The sequence below is a fragment of the Chelonia mydas genome, chromosome 2 (assembly GCF_015237465.2).
Source record: "Chelonia mydas isolate rCheMyd1 chromosome 2, rCheMyd1.pri.v2, whole genome shotgun sequence".
Taxonomy (NCBI): domain Eukaryota; kingdom Metazoa; phylum Chordata; order Testudines; family Cheloniidae; genus Chelonia; species Chelonia mydas.
The window spans coordinates 235057999-235076695 of NC_057850.1; the positions used below are offsets into that span (position 1 = coordinate 235057999).

Below are 18697 nucleotides of genomic sequence, written 5' to 3' on the forward strand. Positions count from 1 at the left end.
GCACCTTTGGACTTCGGGTATTGTTGCTCTCTGGTCATGCGAGAAGGACCAGGGAAGTGAGTGGATGAAGGAATAAGCCCCTAACCGCACTCAGCGGTGGCACAGCTGGGGCCAGGTTGCTGTACTTTCTGCCGCCGGGGAGTGCAGGCCCAACCCTGCTGGGGTCCTCAGGGGAGTGGGGGCGGAGCAGGGGCAGGAAGGGGTGCGGGCTTTGGTGAAGGCAGGGCTGGGGCGGAGCAGGGGCAGGGGGAAGAGCAGCACGCAGCTGCACAGGGCACCAGGAACTTTGGTGCCTCAAATTTCCTGGTGCCCTACACAGCTGCGTACTTTGCGTATGGATAGGGGTGGCCCTGTTTGACTTTACTCCTGTCCATGTTTTGTCATTTGTTGTCCCCAGTATTCAGGTGTGGCCTGGGTCCAGTGGCTTCTCCCTCTCCATTGAGCAGGTGCACCTCTAGTTTTGGGTAGGCCTAGACCCTCCAAGTCCCAGTACCTGCAAAGAGTACACACCTTCCAAATTCTGCAACAAATGAAGCAGGGATCCTAGACACAACAGCCTCCTTTATTACACAGCCTTGATTCATCCCCACTGCAGGCACATCCGGTGCATTGAATGAGGCAGTGGTCCTGTGGGGAAAAATAGTATAGGCTCATAATTAGCAACCGTACATACTGCATGCACCCAAGGGGACCAAACTGAGGTTGTACAGGAAACCTAAATTCTGGCAGTTCTTAACTTTTGAATACTTGACTTGAATTAATATTATTTTAGTGTAGGGGCTTTTCTGCAATTTCCTAGGTTTTTAAGAAAAACTGAAAAAAAAAGTTTCCATTCTGTGGCATCGTATTGACACATATATGGATCACCACCTGGGTTGGAATGTTTAGATCTACTGCAAAGACCTCTGCCACGTGTGCTAATGGAATAACTGATAGCAGTAGTAGGTTGTTATCCTCTCTATGTGGACCAGCACTAGAGAGGGGTGAGACATGTAGTTGCCAGTAGGTTTCACAGATGTTTGCTGACAGCAGAGAAATGGTGAGACACAGGAATCTTGAGTTCTATTCTAGGCTCTGGAGGGGAATGTTCTCTAGTGGGCACATTCTTCTGCCCTGGCGCTGGCCCAGCCCTGTCTCTTTCCCAGCCTGAGGTCCTTGTCCTAGTCCCATTCTCCTTATCTACCTAATCCCCATGTCAGTCTCCACTGCTCAGGCTTTCCAATCCCAGTCTCCTTGCCCAGCCAGTCCCTGTTCCACCCTCCTGCCCCCAGTCTTGTTCCCAGCCATTCCCAGTTCTCCCCTCCTCAGTCCTCATCTGACCTACCTCTTCTTTCTTCCTAACACCACTCACTCCCTGATCCAGATGTCCTCCCTGGGTTCCTCATCCAGTCTGTTTTCTGTCCCACTTCTTCCATAGCTCCTTGCCCCAGTCTTTGTCCATCCAAACCCAGTTCTCTTCCCTGACCCAGTGCTTTGTCAGATCTGGCTCCCCTCCCTCTCACTGGTTCCTAGTCTCAGGCTCCTTGTCCAGCCAATCCCAGGCTCTCCTTTCTCCTCCCCCTGCCCCTCGCTCCTTGTCTGATCTCAGTGTGTCAGCCAACTGGATTCTAGTACCTGCCCTGGCCCTCACCAGTTCCCAGTCCCAATCTTCTTGCTCAGCCTGTTCCATCCTCTCCTCCCTCTTAGTTCCAGCTTCCCCTTCCCTCTAGATCCCAGTCTCCTTGTCCAGCTAGTCCCAGTCACAACTTACCTTTCCCACCCGCACTCCTTCAGTCCCAGTTTCACCAGACTACTTGTCCCAATCTACTCCTTTCCCTCCCATCCCATGGGGATGAACATGCTCCATCTGGTTGACACTAGAAACTATGAGATGTTCGAGCAAAAGAATTGAAAGAATCTTGCTAAAAATCAAAAAGTCTCTGAGCATGTGAAAACTGTGAATTTTCTAAGGCTTATAAATTTGGGTAGATTTTCACAGGGATAGCAAAAGGCACATTACTGACTCAAAGGCCATCCTGCTGCCAAATTTCAAGTCTCTGCTTGAAAGCATAGAGGCACTACAGCTGTTGAAAGAAATAGGTCTCCAGAATTTTTTTTTTTTTTTTACATGGACAAAAGAGAAAGCTACTCACCTTGCAGTAACTGAGGTTCTTCAAGATGTGTATCCCTGTGGGTGCTCCACTCCAGGTGACAGTGCATCCCGGTGCCGTTGATCAGAGATCTTTGGTTGCAGTGCCTGGTCAGGATGCACGTGCTCAGCTGCTGTCTTGCAGCGTCGTCAGGGTCTGCCTGAGTGGATGTCCTGGACCACCCTCTGTTCCTTCTCTACTGTAGAGTTGTCTGATTAGTAGTCCAAAGTAGAAGGGAAGAGGGTGGGTAATGGAGCACCCACAGGGACACACATCTCCAAGAACCTCAGTTACTGCAAGGTGAGTAACTTTCTCTTCTTCAAGTGCTGTCCCTGTGGGTGCTCCACTCCAGCTGTGAAGCAGTATGCACTGTGGTTGATGGGATTTTGGAGTTGCATGAGGGACAATCGTAGACAGTACCATATGGCTGACTACGGTGTCTGCTGTGGTATCCTGAGTGATAGCATAATGTTTGGCCAATGTGTGGTCAGATGTCCATGTGGCTGCCTTGCATATGTCTGTAATAAGTACGTTGTGGAGGAAGGCAACAGATGTTGACATTACTCTAGCAGAATGAGTTCTAACACTCTGTGGTGGTTGAACATTCTGGGTCTGATAGCAGGATCTGATGCAGTCCGAGATCCACTTGGAGAGTCTTTGCTTTGAGATAGCATCACCATTTGATCTCTCAGTAGTAGAAACAAATAGCCTAGGGGATTTACAAAATGGTTTAGTTCTGTCAAGATAGAATGCAAGAGCCCGTCGGACGTCAAGGGTATGTAATGCCGCTTCTTGTGGAGTTGTGTGGGGCTTGGGATGGAATACAGGTAAGTGTATTGGCTGGCTAAGGTGGAAGGTAGACACCACCTTGGGGAGGAATTTGGGGTGGGGTCGCATAGTAATCTTGTCTTCAGAGAAAATGGTATAGGGAGGGTAGGCCATCAGGGCACTTATTTCACCAACCCTTCTCGCTGATGTTATGGCAACTAAGAAAGCCACTTTCATGGACATGTGGAGCAGGGATGAGGTAGCCAAGGGCTCAAAAGGAGGTTTCATAAGGCCGTGGAGAACTAGGTTGAGATTCCAGGAGGCCACTTGTGAATGAACCTCAGGGTAGAGATTTTGTAGACCTGTGAGGAAGCGTTTCATGGGGGGGGAAGACAAAAAGTGAATCGCCGTCCAGAGTGTCATGGAAGGTGGTAAGGGCCACAAGGTGTACTCTGATAGAACTGAGAGAAAGCCCCTCCTGTTTTAGTTCGAAAAGGTAGTCTAAGATGTCAGAAAGGGTTGCAGTCTGGGGTGTTAGGTGTCTATGGAAGTACCAGGTAGAGAAGCATTTTCACTTTTGCAGGTAAGTCTTACGAATGGAGTCCCTTGTACTGTGCAGGAAGACATGTTGGATCTGTTCCGAGCAGAGTAATTCGTGGGATTGAAACCATGAAGGAACCATGCCATCAGATAGTTTCCAGAGCTGCAGATGAAGAAGCCGACCGCAGTTCTGGGAGAGGAGATCTGGTCTGTCAGGGAAAGTCTTTGGAGGACAGATGGACATGCGTAGCTGGTAAGGATACCTGGGTGTCTGCCTGGGTCAAGCTGGGGCAATAAGTATGACCCAGGTCTTGTCCTCTCTTGCGTAGAATCCTGTGTATCAGTGGAATTGGTGGAAAAGCGTACATGAGGGAGTTGTTCCAAGGAATGAGGAACGCATCCCCTAGAGATCATTCCTGTGTCCCGCTCTGGAGCAAAATAGATGGTATTTGCTGTTTTGAGAAGTGGCAAACAGGTCTGTTGAGGGAGTGCACCAGTGGGAGAAGAGCTGTTGGAGTATTGTGGGATGTAATTCCCATTCGTGTTCCTTGGAGAAGCATCTGCTGAGTGTGTCGGCGGTAGTGTTGTGAGACCCAGGCAGGTAGGAAGCAGTAATGTTGTATGCACCAATTCTATAGTTGGATGGCTTCTGTGCATAGGGAGTGAGATTGTGCTCCTCCCTGCCTGTTGATTAAAACATACATGCTACATTGTCCATCAGAACTCAGATGGACTTCTTCTTTATGGTGGGAAGAAAGTGAAGGCAAGCGTACCTGACAGCTCTGAGTTCTAGAAGATTGATATGCAGATGCATCTCTGATAGGGAACCATGGCCCTGTACCTTGCGGTCACCTAGGTGCACTCCAACCTATCAGGGAAGTGTCCGTGGTGAGCATGAGTACTGGGGAGTGTGGAGGGAAGGGAATGCCCGGGCATAGGGTCTCTAGTTTTGCCCACCAATGTAGGGAGGCCAATACGTTCAGTAGTGGAGTCAGTGTTATGGAGAAAAATGTGTCTGCTGGGTTTGTAGCTGGAGTTGAGCCAACCCTGAAGGCATCTCATGTGCAGCCTGGCGTATTTGACCACTAAGGTGGTGGCTGCCATGTGACCAAGAAGCTGTAGGCAGGTCCATGCCTGTATTCTGGGGCAAACGGAGATTGTGCATATGAGATGTGTAATAGTGAGGAATCTGTGTGGAAGTAAGGCTTTTGCGCCTCGTGTGAGTTGCTGCTGAGGCGGTCGGAGTTGCCTGCTCTTGGTGCTGTCAGCACCAAGGGTAAAGAACTTGCTGGAGATCCTTTACCCTTTTGAATGTCTCTGAGAGGAGACATTAGGCTTCCTGCCTCTTCGCATGAGAGGGTGAAGCGATGCTCCCGGTCGGTTCTGACTTGGCAGCGGAGCGCAAGGGAGAGGGTTTACTGCCCTTCTCCATAGGCAGCTGCAGAGCTTTCTCCATGAGGAGCACGTTTAGCTGCAAGTCTGTCATGGCGAGCTCTAGTTTTTAAGTTGGTACAGTGGAGACACTTCACAGGGACGTGTGTCTTGCTGAGGCTTTTGACGCAGAGTGAGTGCCCATCAGACCACGGCATAGACTCCTTGCAGGAGTCACATTTCTTAAAGCCTGGCAACCCCAGCATAATTAAAGTATGAGCAGCCAGGGAAGTCTCAACGAGAGACTAACTTGAGGAAACTTTTTTTTTTTTTTTAAACTAAAACTATGTTAAAGGGAGAACTGGGAAATGGCTAGCTAACTTTCCATTTTTCTCTACTTATTTCCTACAGTAACCAGGGAAGAGATGAGCACTGCCCCAAGTCCCGTCTTCAGCCGAGGATGGTTGAGAAGGAACTGAGAGGGGTGCAGGACGCGCATGCTCAGGCAGACCCTAAGGACGTCACGAGACAGCAGCTGAGTGCGTGCGTCCCAACCAGGCACTGCTACTGCAGTGGCTGGGATGCACCATCACCTGGAGTGGAGCATCCACAGGGACAGCACTCAAAGACGAACACTGTTTTTCCATAGCCTTGTTCTCAGAAACCACCAATCATTTCTGGCTGACGTTTTCCAGAAACGTTCAGCCTGAGGCAAATATCTGGCATGGCAAATTTCATCCCAAATAGTTAAAATTCTAGAAAGTTGTAAGCAACTGAAAATAGGGTCTTACAATGAAAGTGTCAGGAAATCTTAAGAATAGCACTACCAACCTTGCCTACAATACATATATATACACAATAATTCTATGTGCATGTATACATAGATATAGAGTGGACACAGTTAAATTTTTTTCCTTATGGGTTTAAATTGGTATTCCCTGTCACTAAAATGGAGAATACTGCTAAACCAGTATTATTTTACCTACTGATAAAAAAGTAAAGAAAAATTTAAACTTCATTCACTATACCTGGAGAAGTATATAATTACTGTGTATGCATACATGTACATGTAATCTTAAATGTAAACTAGAGTAGACTATTTTTAAAAATGTAAAGCATATTTCAGTCAATTTCATTTCTGCTGAGAACGTTACCTCAATTTTCTTTGTATGTAAATCACTCGACAGGGCGCCACATAAAAAATAAAATTGTTTGACTGATTTATAATAATTAATGCTATTGCATGGGGGAAGTCTGTGTATAGATCAAAGAGAAAATGAGTCAATTAATGTCCTTCATGGAGTGGCTCAATGGATAAGTTTGTGGGCTACCTTGAAGAGATTACAGTTATCTAAGATCTTGGATAGATGCCCAGCCAAGTGAAACCCACTTAATGGAATAGCTGATTAAAAATAATCCCATTAAAATAATACATTAACTTTGCACAAATTGAGAAATATTGTAAGATCAATTGAGTTTAAAAGCAACCACTTGGTGCGGGAATAAGTGTCTAATAAATAAAATCCTTACATAGCACAAGGGTAAAACATGTTAGATCTCATTAACGGCTAGATTTCTGACCAATTCATCTGCTTTGTACCATTAACAACAATTCCCCATAAGAAAAAGCCACTCAAAGATATGGTGAATATATCTGATGGAAATCACACTTATACTAGTACAAACAGGTTTTATGTCAGCTCACAACATCAGTCGATAATTGCAGCAGGAAACCTGGTTAGACCCTAAGCAGCAAAATTTACCAAGCGAACCAACAGAAGCTATGCTAAGCACTTCTCTGTTTGGATGCTGCTTATCTGTACAACAGACAGTAGTGATCACAGGAATGATAATCAATAAGTTTACTGGAATAGAAAGTAATGACAATTGGCTGTTTGGATTAGCTAGCTACTGCAACAGAGATTGGTATATATTAAGGTTCTGCTGTAGCAGTATAGGTTGCCCTTTGTACCCAGTGCTAAGAGGTATGATCCAAAGTCTGTTGTGGTTAATGGAAGTCTTCATGTGAGCATGAAGAAAAACAGGCAGACAGATGGATGTGGAAAGAAAAGGAGTACTTGTGGCACCTTAGACTAACCAATTTATTTGAGCATAAGCTTTCGTGAGCTACAGCTGTCCTATCTTGGGGCCTTTCCTTCTGCCCTTCCACCCCCACGAATATGATACAGTTCTGTCGTGACCTAGAATCCTATTTTCGACGTCTCTGACTCAAGGAATATTTCCAACACTCCTCTGAACAACATACTAATCCATAGAGACCTTCCTACCAACACTACAAAAAGAAGGATTCTAGGTGGACTCCTCCTGAAGGCCGAGACTGCAGACATTACAATGCTATATTTCCACTTTCAGACAGCACCTGTTAACTTTAAGATAGAATTGATAATTGGCTATGGGCAATGCATTAGTTTCCAACTCTGTCCTGATTTGCTGGGTAATCTTGGTCAAATCATTTGTTGTCTCCATGTCTCAGTTTCCCCATCTGAAAAATGGGGACAATAATACTTACCCACCTGTGTCAAGCACATTGGGACCCTCACTAGAGGGTGCTATATATGTGTTACTTATGATTTTATTATTCTTCTCTTTATACACTTTTCCTTACATGGTTGACATTTTCTACCTTGACTCACAAAAACCACACTTTGGTAACACTTCTCAAGTAGAATAGTCTCTACTCTTTTAGAACATTTTGTAGAACAAAACATTTAATTAAGATTTTTAGAAACAAACGCTCATTTTGAATAATTGCCGAAAAATACAAACAAGAATTTAAACAAACTGCTTCCATAAGTCTTTGGGAAAGACATCAGCAAAATATTGTTGACTTAGGCACCTCCAAAATCCACAATGCCAGGAGAGTCTAAAATGCCTTGCAGTGTTTGGGTTCAAATGGATTGGGGATTGACAATAACCTGGACTGAGAGTGGGGGAAGAAAGAATTCATTGCTCCCTAAGGAAAGGTCTTAAATCATCAACTTTTATTCTGGACAAGATTTTTTTTTTTTAGTAGAGTGAAACATCAGAACCATGGCTGCAAAATTATGTAATCTTCATTCTAAACACAAATTCAAGTCTATCCAGAATAATCATTGTTTAGTCTACCTGCGTTCCAGATGAATAATTTTGTGAAGGACTCTGATAAAGCTAATAAATTAATAATCAATGCAGTTCTGAAAACTTTTGAATCTATTTTTGTCATTTGTTTATACTGTTGCTTTGCCACTGCTGCTAGCAGCTTCATCAGAACAGTATGATTAATTCACTATACAAGTGGAAATCCTAGGCAGAGAGAGCTTTTTGGGAGTGTGCATTTATTTAAGTGTATGGTTTTTACTGTTAACTATTTTGTTAAATACAAAAAACTTGGCTTACAGCAGCAGTGTCTTTTCTCTTGATATTAAGTCTTTGAGCTCAACAAGGGTCTCTTTATACAGCAGCATCTAGTTGGGGCAGTGTCTATAATATTTATATTATTAATTTATAAGTCTAAATCAGAAGTGGAGAAATGCACTTGCTCTCCCATGCACTGATAAATGATATTTTTTGTCTGCAGTGACCTATGCCTAATGCTATCACAGACTAGCTGTTTCAGGTTAATTCACATCCCATTACATTACAATGCTATATTTCCACTTTCAGACAGCACCTGTTAACTTTAAGATAGCATTGCCCATAGCCAATTATCAATTCATTAGTTTGCATTGCAATGATAAACAAAAATCAAGCTGTTTTTTGCTGGAGCAGCCTCTACATGTTAAATCTAGAGGTACATTGGTTGATCGTGCCAACTAATTTGATAGCATTGATTCTCCTCAGTGAAACTTTCCCACATTTATCTTATTTATGGATTTTAATGATCCATCAGAGAAAGATGGAATTTAATTAGTAGGTACTATAGCCATCCTGCCAAAATACCTCGTTGACTAGGAGACACTGAATAATGTTCTTCTGGCTGTGTTTTTAAGATGCATTTAATGCTTCTCTGGTGCTACACAGTGTGTTTGTATAAGATAATATAGAATTACTACCTGTCTAAATAGACTACCGTGGAGGAAGCCCTATTTGCAAATGTGTGCTTTCCTGATTCATGTAACTAGTTGAATTAAATGCATGGTAGGGTTCTGATGTGCTGTCACGGGGTGAGACTCACTCCTGCGGCACCTCCCGCTGGTCTCTCAGGGAATTAGCTCTTCCAGCCTCCAGAGCACCTTTTGCAGGCCTGTGTCCCGCTTGCCCCATGTCCTTCCCAGACCCCAGTGCACCTTTTACCCAGGATGCTGCCCCCTGGCAGTACCCTCACAGTCTCTGGGTCTCCCCTCCCCAGGGAACCCCCACCCACTATCCCCACCTCACCTCAGTCTTTGGCTACTGCCAGTCACTATTGAGCCCCGCACACTGGGGCAGACTACAGTGTATAAGCCAGTCATCACAGGCAAGGGACCTGCTGCCTCTGCCTACCCATGGGCTGCCCCCTGTAACCCCAGTACCCTTTTTGGCCTTCTGCCAGGCCTGCAGCCTGGTGTTTTTCCAGTCTGGAGCATCCCAGCTCCTCTAGCCTTCCCCAGCCCTGCTTCACTCCAGGTACCTTCTCAAGCTCCCCTGCAGCCAAGCCCATCTCCCTCCACAGCTAGATGAGACTCTCTGCTCTTGGCCCACTGCCCTCCTATAAGGGCTAGCTGAGCCCTGATTGGGGTGTGGCCACAGCTGAGCCTGCTTCTCCCAATCAGCCCAGGAACTGCTTGCTCCCAGCCACAGCCCTCTTGCAGGGCTGATTTCAAGCCCTTCAGGGCAGGAGCAGGTGACCATCTTGCTACATATGCATGTGCACAATGTAAGGCTCAATCCGTCTCTTTCATTGAGATCAATGGCAAAACTACCTGTGATATAAATGGGAGCAGGATATGGCATTAATTATGCATTCATATTCTAGCACTGTCAATCCAGGACACCTCATGAGCAATAAAATCATTTTTTAAAATGTCTGAATCAGAGAGACAGCCTTGTATTTGTAGGACTTCCCTGAAGAAACTGGGTTCTTTGTTGATTTTTGCAGGGATGATGAGGGGTAGTTCTTCCGCCTACTCCCTGAAGAATCTTTTCCATCGTGTCAGCAGATGGAATAGACAGCCTTTCTCACTTCCCCTGCCCTCCAGATAGATTTTCAAAACTCAAGGTTGAGTAGACACCAGTGTGTACAACTTGAGAAAGGGAAAGCAGTAGCTCGCAATTGCCAAATAACTAATTGATAACAACCTGGAGTGGCTCGCTGGCTGTGCATCTGGTGTTAATAGAGTCTTGTGGAGAAGTGGCACAGAAAGCTACAAAGCTTTGCTCAGTGACAGAGCTGATACATTCACCTGGAAACTGTTTCTCTTGTAAAATACGTGGGCTTCTCTATGACAAAAAGAAGACTGTGACACTGATATTTTTTCCTTTGGCACAGCAAAAGGCCTTGTATGCGTTACTTCAAAATACATGTGTACAATGACCCCCACAGATATCCAGCAACTTCTGCTTGTGAAATCAGATTGTTCAGAAAATTGATTCCCAGCAGAATTGATAAAGATGATAACAAGAGTGACAAAAAAGCCAGGGTTGTTTTCAGCCTCCATACTCAACCCTTCTGGCTCTGGCCTTTGCTTAGCAATGCAATGTGGAAACATTCAACTGGCTGAAGTTGAGCAATAGCTGTAATAAATTCAAAGAAGAGAACAACACAGCAGAGGAGTTCTAATAAACTGCTGGAGATTTAATTGGCCTGAGGTGTTCAAACAGTTTTTCATAGAATAAAAGTATTATCCAGCTTAATTTTGAATGTCAGTATCTCATCTGGGTGAGGAATATACCAAAAGTAATACTTGCCTGCGGAGAAACTAGAAATGGGCAGAAATACAGGCTTTTTGATAAGGAAATAAAAAGTGTAACTTTTGGTTATTATAACTTTGGGTTAAAGTTCTACTGGGGGGATTCTCAAAGGCCCAAATAGGAGGTAGGCATCCAGCCCTCACTCATTTTTCACTGGGAGTTAGTTTTTATCTCCAATTTGTGCCAATCTTCCCCTGATGGACTGAAACTTTGCAACCCAGATCTAAACAGGCAGAACCTCGTACCTGATATTGCCCTATGGTATAGACTTAAAAGAGGCTCTGTGCAGGGGTAAGCATGCTCCTGCATAGATCCAATGAAATGAGGGCCTTAGCCATTTTTACATTCAAACCCTACTGTGAGATCTTGGTGGCATTAATGCAAAAAGTTATGACTGGTGCAAAATGGACATGTCTCTATTTTACCTTTCATGGTGTCTTTATCTTCTCTGTCAATAATGTCTTGTAATAGTTCTACTGACATTGACTGGCACAAATCCCTCAGTGATTTGCTACATCAATGGAAGTGTATAACATACGATATAAGACTCATCTGATACAAGGAAAAGGAGACTTCATTACAAAAATGTGAAAATTTCAAAGTCAAGCACAAAAAAGTTTTAACAAGTGACAAAACTAAGGTGGATCATCCAGCTTTAATTCTTCTCCTTTGCACAGATGCATTATGGATCTGATCAAAGACCACTGAAGTCATAGGAGTCTCTCCATTCACTTTGGAGTGAGCTTTGGATTAGGCCCTATGGTACAACCATTACATGGTCACAAACTATTTGTTCCACACAATCCCTGCCTCATTCAACACAGGCCAATGTCTGAAGACACGTGTGCCTAAAGCAGAGTTCCCCAAACTGTGGGTGTGCCCCTCAATGGGGGCATGGAAGAATATTTGGGGGGGGCCCCAAGCCAGCCCCCATGGGGGCAGGGAGGAAGCGTCACTCTGCCCCCAGCTCTGCTCCAGTCCCACCCCCAGCTGCATCCCTGGCTCCCAGCCCCACACCTGGCCCCGACTACAGCCTCGGCCTGGCTCCACTCCTGGCCTTGCACCAGCCCCCAGCCTTGGCCGCTGGCCATGTCTCTGTTCCCAGCTGTTCCTTGACCACAGGTCCATCTGTCAGCCCCCTCCGCAGCCCGTCTGCAGCTCCACTCCTGCCCTGCAGCCCCACTCCTGGCCCCAGACTCACCCCTAGCTGCTGTCCCAGCCTTGGCCCTCTTATCCCTGTCTGCATGCATCCATTCCCACCCTCCCTGGAGCCACAGCTCTGCTCCCAGCCCCCGGGAGGCAGGGAGTGCGGACAGGGGTGGGGGGCACAACCCTCAAAAGTTTGGGAAATGCTGGCCTAAAGTTAGCCATTTAAATAAAACCGAGCTGATCTTCGGAGGTACTGAACACCCACAGCCCCCACTGACCCCATGAAATACTTAACTCACAATATATGTGTTTCTCTTTCTCATAATGGCTGGCCTGCAATGGGTTTGATTCTGCAAGGCTTAATGGGACTATCCATGTGACTAAGGATTACAGATGAAGTCCAAATAGGTATAAATGTGAATACTACAGATGGAGGATGAAGACTGTATTTTCCATTAATGTCACTAATAACATTTGCTCTCCTTTCTCTTTGATAGGTTGTGGCCAGAAATCCACTTCCCTACATCAGTGGCAGATTTACCCTGAAATTAAGCCTTTTTTGGCAAAACATTTTAGGGGAAATGTTAAAATCACACATACGATGCTGTTTTAACTTCAGCTTCCGATACACTGGGTACAGTTCCAGCCATGTATGGGGAATTCTCTGTCCACATCTCATCATGGCTGAGAAACGGGGACTATTTTGCAAGTGGTAAAATGGATCCAGAGAAAACAGCATATCTTGCTTATAGAAAAACTGATACACTGCTTAGAAAATGAACATCAGAACCACTGTGCCATTGGCATCCATTCTACAGTTAGAGAGGAGATGAAAGTCCCAGTAAAGCCAGGTCTCAGAAAACTTTATACATGTTGGATATATATACAGTCAAAATAGGAACAAGACTGTTTTTCATGGATTTTTAAGGCCAGATGGGACCATTGTGATTATGTACCCTGATTTCTTGCATAATGCAGGCAATAGAACATCACTGTGTAATTCCTGCATCAAGTCCCCATGACGAATATGGTTCACCTATTTTTACTCTTAGAGATCACTTTAATACACAGAGTGTATTGCCAACAAAGGGTCTTGTTTTGCTGCATTTTCTTTTTTCCTCTCCTTTCTCTTTTTATGTGAAAACCTTCTAGTTATTGGTAGTTCATAATCAAATCTGGCAGAAAATGATCGAGTGTTCATACATGGACATTCAGTCTTATTTTACACAAGAGATAGTTCTTCTTCAAGTGCTTGCACATGTCCATTCCACTGGAGGTGTGTGTGTTGAGCACGGTTGTCAGAGAACTCTTTTCCACCCATTAGGGTGGCTCGAGTGCCCTCTGTTGCCACACGGCCCTGCATGCTGGTATAACAGGGCAGAGCCACCCCCGCCCACCCTCAGTTCCTTCCTACTGCCAGTGACAGTCGTCGGAGCAATATCAGGCTTGTTGTGATAAGTGCTTCCCTCGCTCCTTTGTACATATATCCTGTTATTGTTCGAAATTTGTTAATTTAAAGTTAATTAGCTGGTTTTAGTGTTAAATTCAGTTTTAGGTCTTGTTTGACCGGTTTTCATCTATAACAGGATTCAAAAAAAGAGCTAGATAAGTTCATAGAGGATAGCTCCATCAATGGCTGTTAGGCAAGATGGTCAGGGATGCAACCCAGTGCTCTGCTTGTCCCTAGCTCCTGATTTCCAGGATGACAGGGGATGGATCACTCAATGATTGCCTGTTCTGTTCATTCCCTCTGGGGCACCTGACATTGGCCACTGTCAGAAGACAAGATACTGGGCTAGATGGACCATTGGTCTGACCCAGTATGGCCGTTCCTATGTTCTCCCTTCAACCGTTTTGTTCACTGTCATCAAGGCTGCTCCAGGCATTGAGGGCATCATTCTCCAGTACCCAGTGCCGAGATCAGCACCAAGGAACAGAAGTCACTCGATTGATGAAGCCATTATTGAGCTGGTTAAGGTGCTGTGGCAGACACCATTCTCCTTACCCCCTGCAGCAAACTGAACTGAAAGGAGGTATTATGGCCTCTCTAATGGGTATGAGCATATGCTCTCACCCTCTGTGACAGAGTGCCGGGCAACAGCAGCTGAGCCAGCACTCTGGTCACTGCAGCTCTAATTAGTTACTCCAGAGCAGACCTCATTAAGAAGAGCTATGCCTAATTGATGTACTGGGGGGAACTAAGAGGCTAATTAAGCCATGAAGCACATGGTACAAAAGGCAAAGGAAGGAAGTGGGATGCGGGGAAGTAGACTGAGAGAGAGAGAGAGAGATTGCTTTGACCTGTTTTCCCTAGGAGCTGGGGGCTGCCTAAGACTATAGGTGTAATGATGTATAGTTTACAAGGCTGTTGGGAACCAACATTGTGAATAAACTGCACCCGGTGTTTTACCAGCATAAAGGTCTCTGAGTTGTTTGTGGACTTAAGGGGCAGAAGCAATTGGTCTCTGCCACATCCTATCCCCGGGTTCCTTGGTGGAGGGAGCTGCTATGAACAGGAGAGACAATGGCACCAAGCATCAATGCCAAAAGACAAAGATGAAAAAAAAACTGGACTTGTTTGGACTTTATTCCACAGGAAGTCTGCAACTCAGGATTGCAAACCAGCAGGCACTCCTGAGTTGCTCTGATTTCACCTTCTGGGAGAACATTATAAAATTTAAAGACAAGCTACCAGAAGACATGCAGTCATTTGCAGTAATGGTGGATGAGGGCAAGCTAGTTGCCAGAACTGCTCTCTAAGGCAGTTTAGATGGCGCAGACTTGGCTGGTCGAACCATGTCATCAGCTATTTCTATGACAGAATGTTTGTGATTGCAGTCATCTGGGCTCCCTCTGAAGTCCAGCTGACCATCCAGGACTTCCCTTTTGATGGTCCTTCCTTGTTTTCAGATAAGATGGATGATAGGCTCCATAGCCTAAAAGATTCCATGGTGACATTAAAAATCACTTGGAATCTATAATCTGGCGACAAAGAAGAAACAGTTCCATCCACAACAGTCATACAGACACCAGCGATTTGTTCCCCATTCTCAAGGTTTGCTGATGAGAAAGGGTGGGGGTTATAAGAGACGACCTCCACTGCCCTCCTCTTCAGCATCAACTGGCTCATCCCATCCAGCTGCCTCATCCAAACAGGCATTTTGATGGGTTGGTCGAGGGCAGTGTACCAGTTAAAGTAAGTCTATCAGTTTTCCACCTTTGTTTACAAATCACTTATCCTGCTTTTAAAGTGCTTGGGCCCATGTAACATCAGATCATTGAATCTTCCCACCCCTTTTCCCCCTCCCTCTTCAGGGACCACTCTCAGGAGATCGTCCTTCAGCAGGAGGTCCAGTTGCTTCTTCAGGGGGAAAGGCTTCTATTCCTGCCACTTCCTGATCCCCAAAGCAAAAGGAGGTCTCAGGCCTATTTTAGATCTAAGAGAGATTAACAAATTCCTGAAGAAAATAAAATTCCGCATGGTTACCCTAGCCTCAATTGTTCTCCCCCTGGAACAGGGAGACTGGTACACTCAATTTAAAGAGGCTTATTTCCATGTCGCAATATGCCACAACCATTGGAAGCTTCTCAGATTTTTGGCAAATGGGTCCCATTATCAGTTCACGGTCTCTCAGCTGCTTCTCTGGTGTTCACGAAGTGCATGGCAATGGTGGCAGCACATCTATGAAAATTAGGAGCCCACATGTTACTGTACCTGGATGATTGGTTGATCAGAGGTTAGTCTGAGGCTTTAGTGTATCCACTGTCCTGTCCACATTCATTGCATGGAGGCTCCAAGTAAATTGGGACAAATCAATTCTAAAATTGGTACAGAGAATAGAGTTTACCAGAGTTATCTTAGTTTCCACAAAGACCAAGGCCTTGGTCCTGCAATCCAGGTTCAAAACACTTATAGGGTTTGGGTGGCTGAAAGCATATTGTGGCTGAGCTCCTTCTCCGCCTCAGTGGGTTCCATGCTTCCTCTTAGTGGCAGGCTGCGGGATTCCTCTCTCCCTGGGAATTTTCCCACGCCTCTGGATTTACTGCCCCCACATTGTCTGGGCAGGGGTTCCTCCAGGCCTCCCTGATAGGGGAGAGGGAAGGGAGCCTCTTAGGCTCTGGTAACTCCTCTGGGTGTAGTGGCAGCAGGCCAGGCACCCAGTTCAGTCTCTCCCCTCTGGCAGGGTCTCTTCTCCCCAAACCTCTGGGCCTGGAAGAGCTGTACACCCTGTTGGGAAGGGTTTCCCCTGCTCTTCACCTCTGTTCCTGTGAGGTCTGTCTCCAGTGTTTGTCATTGTCTGCACTGTCCAGTTCTCCAGTAGCATGCCTGCTCCCGACAGCTCCTATTGTGTGTGTCTATCTGACTGGAGGGGAGGTTTTTAACAGGTTCTGGAAGGCCCTTAATTGGCCCCAGGTGTCCTAATTAACTTGGAGTAACCCCTGTTTAATTACCAGGGGAAAAGAGACCTACTTATCCTGGGGCTAATATACCTGCCTTCTATCACTCTCCTATAGCCATCTGGCCTGACCCTGTCACAATATCCTCTCACCATGGCACACAGCTGCCTCAGTCTCCCGGGTCACATTGCAGCATGTACCTAGATTGTTCAACACAGTAGGCAACATCTCAGAAAGCTGCAGCGATGGCTAGCATCCAGGTACGCCCTGAGTCATCATCATTTGGACAAGGTGGTTCAAGTGCAAATGTCACATTTATCGTCTCTGTATTGGACCCTCTGGAGGTTGGCGGGGTCCCCTTTAATCTTAACATTATGTCTACTACCTGCCCTCACTCTAGTCACAGACACATCATCCCTGGGTTGGGGGACTAATATAGAGTCTCTGCAGAATCAAGGTCTCTCATCGTCTCAAGATCTAATGACTCATATAAATGTCAGGGAGTTAAGAGTTGTACGAGTAGCCTATTCAGCGTTCCTCCCACATATAGCAGGAAAGAATGTGTTCATTCTTACAAATAACTCTGTGACTATGTTTTACATTAAAAGACAGGGAGGGGTGCAGTCAACCCAGCTATCCCAGGAGGCAATTTGCCTCTGGAACCTTTGCATAACCAATTTGATTAATCTTTGAGCTGCTTACCTTCCAGGGAAGCAGAACAGTTGGTGGATCAGCTAAGAAGGACCTTCTCTGATCTCCATGAGTGGTCATTATGCTGGGATATGGCTAGATCCATCTTCCAGCTCTGGGGAACTCCCCAGCTGGACCTGTTTGCAACAAAGACCAACAGAAAATGCCATTGTTATTGTTCCTGGGAAGGTTTCAGCCCAGGCTCATTGACAGATATTTTTCTGCTACCCTGGAGGTACCTGGAAGGATCCCCTCCTGTGCGCCTTCTCTCTTTCTTGGGACCCCAGCTGCTTCCTCCATCCCAACCTGCAAGTCTTCCACCTGACAGCCTGGATACTTCATGGTTAACACCACCTTCGGAGAGACCCTTTCCTACGGATGTTGAGAAAGTACTTCTGAATAGTAGAAAACCCTCAAAAAGGGGCACTCATCTGGAACTGCATCTTCATTTGGTCCCATCAAAAAAGGCATATCTCCAGAGCATGCACCTTGAACCTCGTAGTGGACCATTTTCTATACCCAAAACATCAGAGTTTTAAATTAGCTCTATGAGAGTACATCTGGCAACTATTTTGGCCATCCACACTTTGGTGGATAGTAGATCCCTTCTCTCTGATCCCATTAAAAATCTGGTGAAAAAGGACTTGGTCAGATTGTACCCTCACATGGAAGATCCTATCCATCCTTGGGATCTGAACTTGGTCCTAGAAAAATTGATGGGACCTCCATTTGAATCTCTTACAACTTGCTCTCTGCCCCACCTATCTAGGATGGTAGCAATTGTAGTTGCCATTACCTCAGCCAGAAGGATGGGCAAGTTGAGAGCAGTAGTGTCAGAGCCTACCTGTACAGTTTTCCGTAACAATAAAGTTTATCTCTGCCCTCACCCTAAATTTCTCACTAAGGTAGTGTAGCGAGGAGGTGTGGCCTCCTTCAGAAGTGGACGCGGAGGGAATGCCACAAGCCGCCTGGCCACATGCCGGAAGCAAAGGGGCGGGACAGGAAGCAGAAGTATAACAGGTCGGCCCAGCAGCTCAGTTGAGAGGGAGCTGCTGAAGGAGACAGATGCATCTTCCCCACTGCTGGAGTGGGATGCCAAGGAGAACCGCTGCTGCCACGGGGACCAGCCTGAGCGTCCAGAGAGCCCAGACACTGCTGATGCTGAGGTGCTACTACCGCTACACTTGGTGGTGCATCCTGGGGAGACTGAGGATGACCCCTGGACACAGGTACAGCCGAGGGGGTGAGTAGGAAGCAGCCCAGGGAAACCAGGCAACAGTCTGGTTGAGAGCAGGCCTGAAAGAAGGTCAGCTTGTTGCGGGTGAATCCCCGCTGACCCAGTGGCAGACCACTCCGCCCCTGCTATGGCCCTGGGCTGGGACATGGTGGAGTTGGGCGAGCCTGCGTCTCCCCCGCCACCCCAATCATGGGGTGGCAGAAGTCGCCCTCCTTGGGTCAGGAGGCCTGCACTCCTCAGTCACCCCTACTTGAGCCCCACAGACCGCGTCTGGCGCTCACCCACACCTGAGCTCCAGGGACTGGGCTTGGTGCTCACCCCTACCTGAGCCCCTACACTGGGCTGGTGCTACAGCTCTACCTGACTGCAGGCCAGAGCCTGGACTGTTTGCTGCCCTGTCCTGCTTAACAGTTACCGACCTTTCTGTAACTTTTCTTCAAGATGTGTTGCACGTGTCCATTCCATGACCCACCCTCCTTCTCCTCTCTGTCGTAGTCTATCTGGTATGAAGGAACTGGAGAGGGGA

General features: G+C 46.3%; 1 long non-coding RNA gene across 3 annotated transcripts; it reads right to left on the reverse strand.

Moving 5' to 3' along the window:
- Positions 1-345: 345 nt before the first annotated feature.
- On the reverse strand, positions 346-17448 carry LOC122464761. 3 transcript variants are annotated; one of them, XR_006289101.1, is made up of 3 exons: positions 17174-17448; positions 16947-17071; positions 346-493 (listed from the first exon to the last, which is right to left on the reverse strand). It is a non-coding gene; the product is annotated as an uncharacterized LOC122464761 (long non-coding RNA). The 3 variants fall into 3 exon arrangements; XR_006289102.1 differs by lacking the exon at positions 346-493 and adding an exon at positions 543-627; XR_006289103.1 differs by lacking the exon at positions 346-493 and adding an exon at positions 14478-15665.
- Between the last annotated feature and the right edge of the window lie 1249 nt (positions 17449-18697).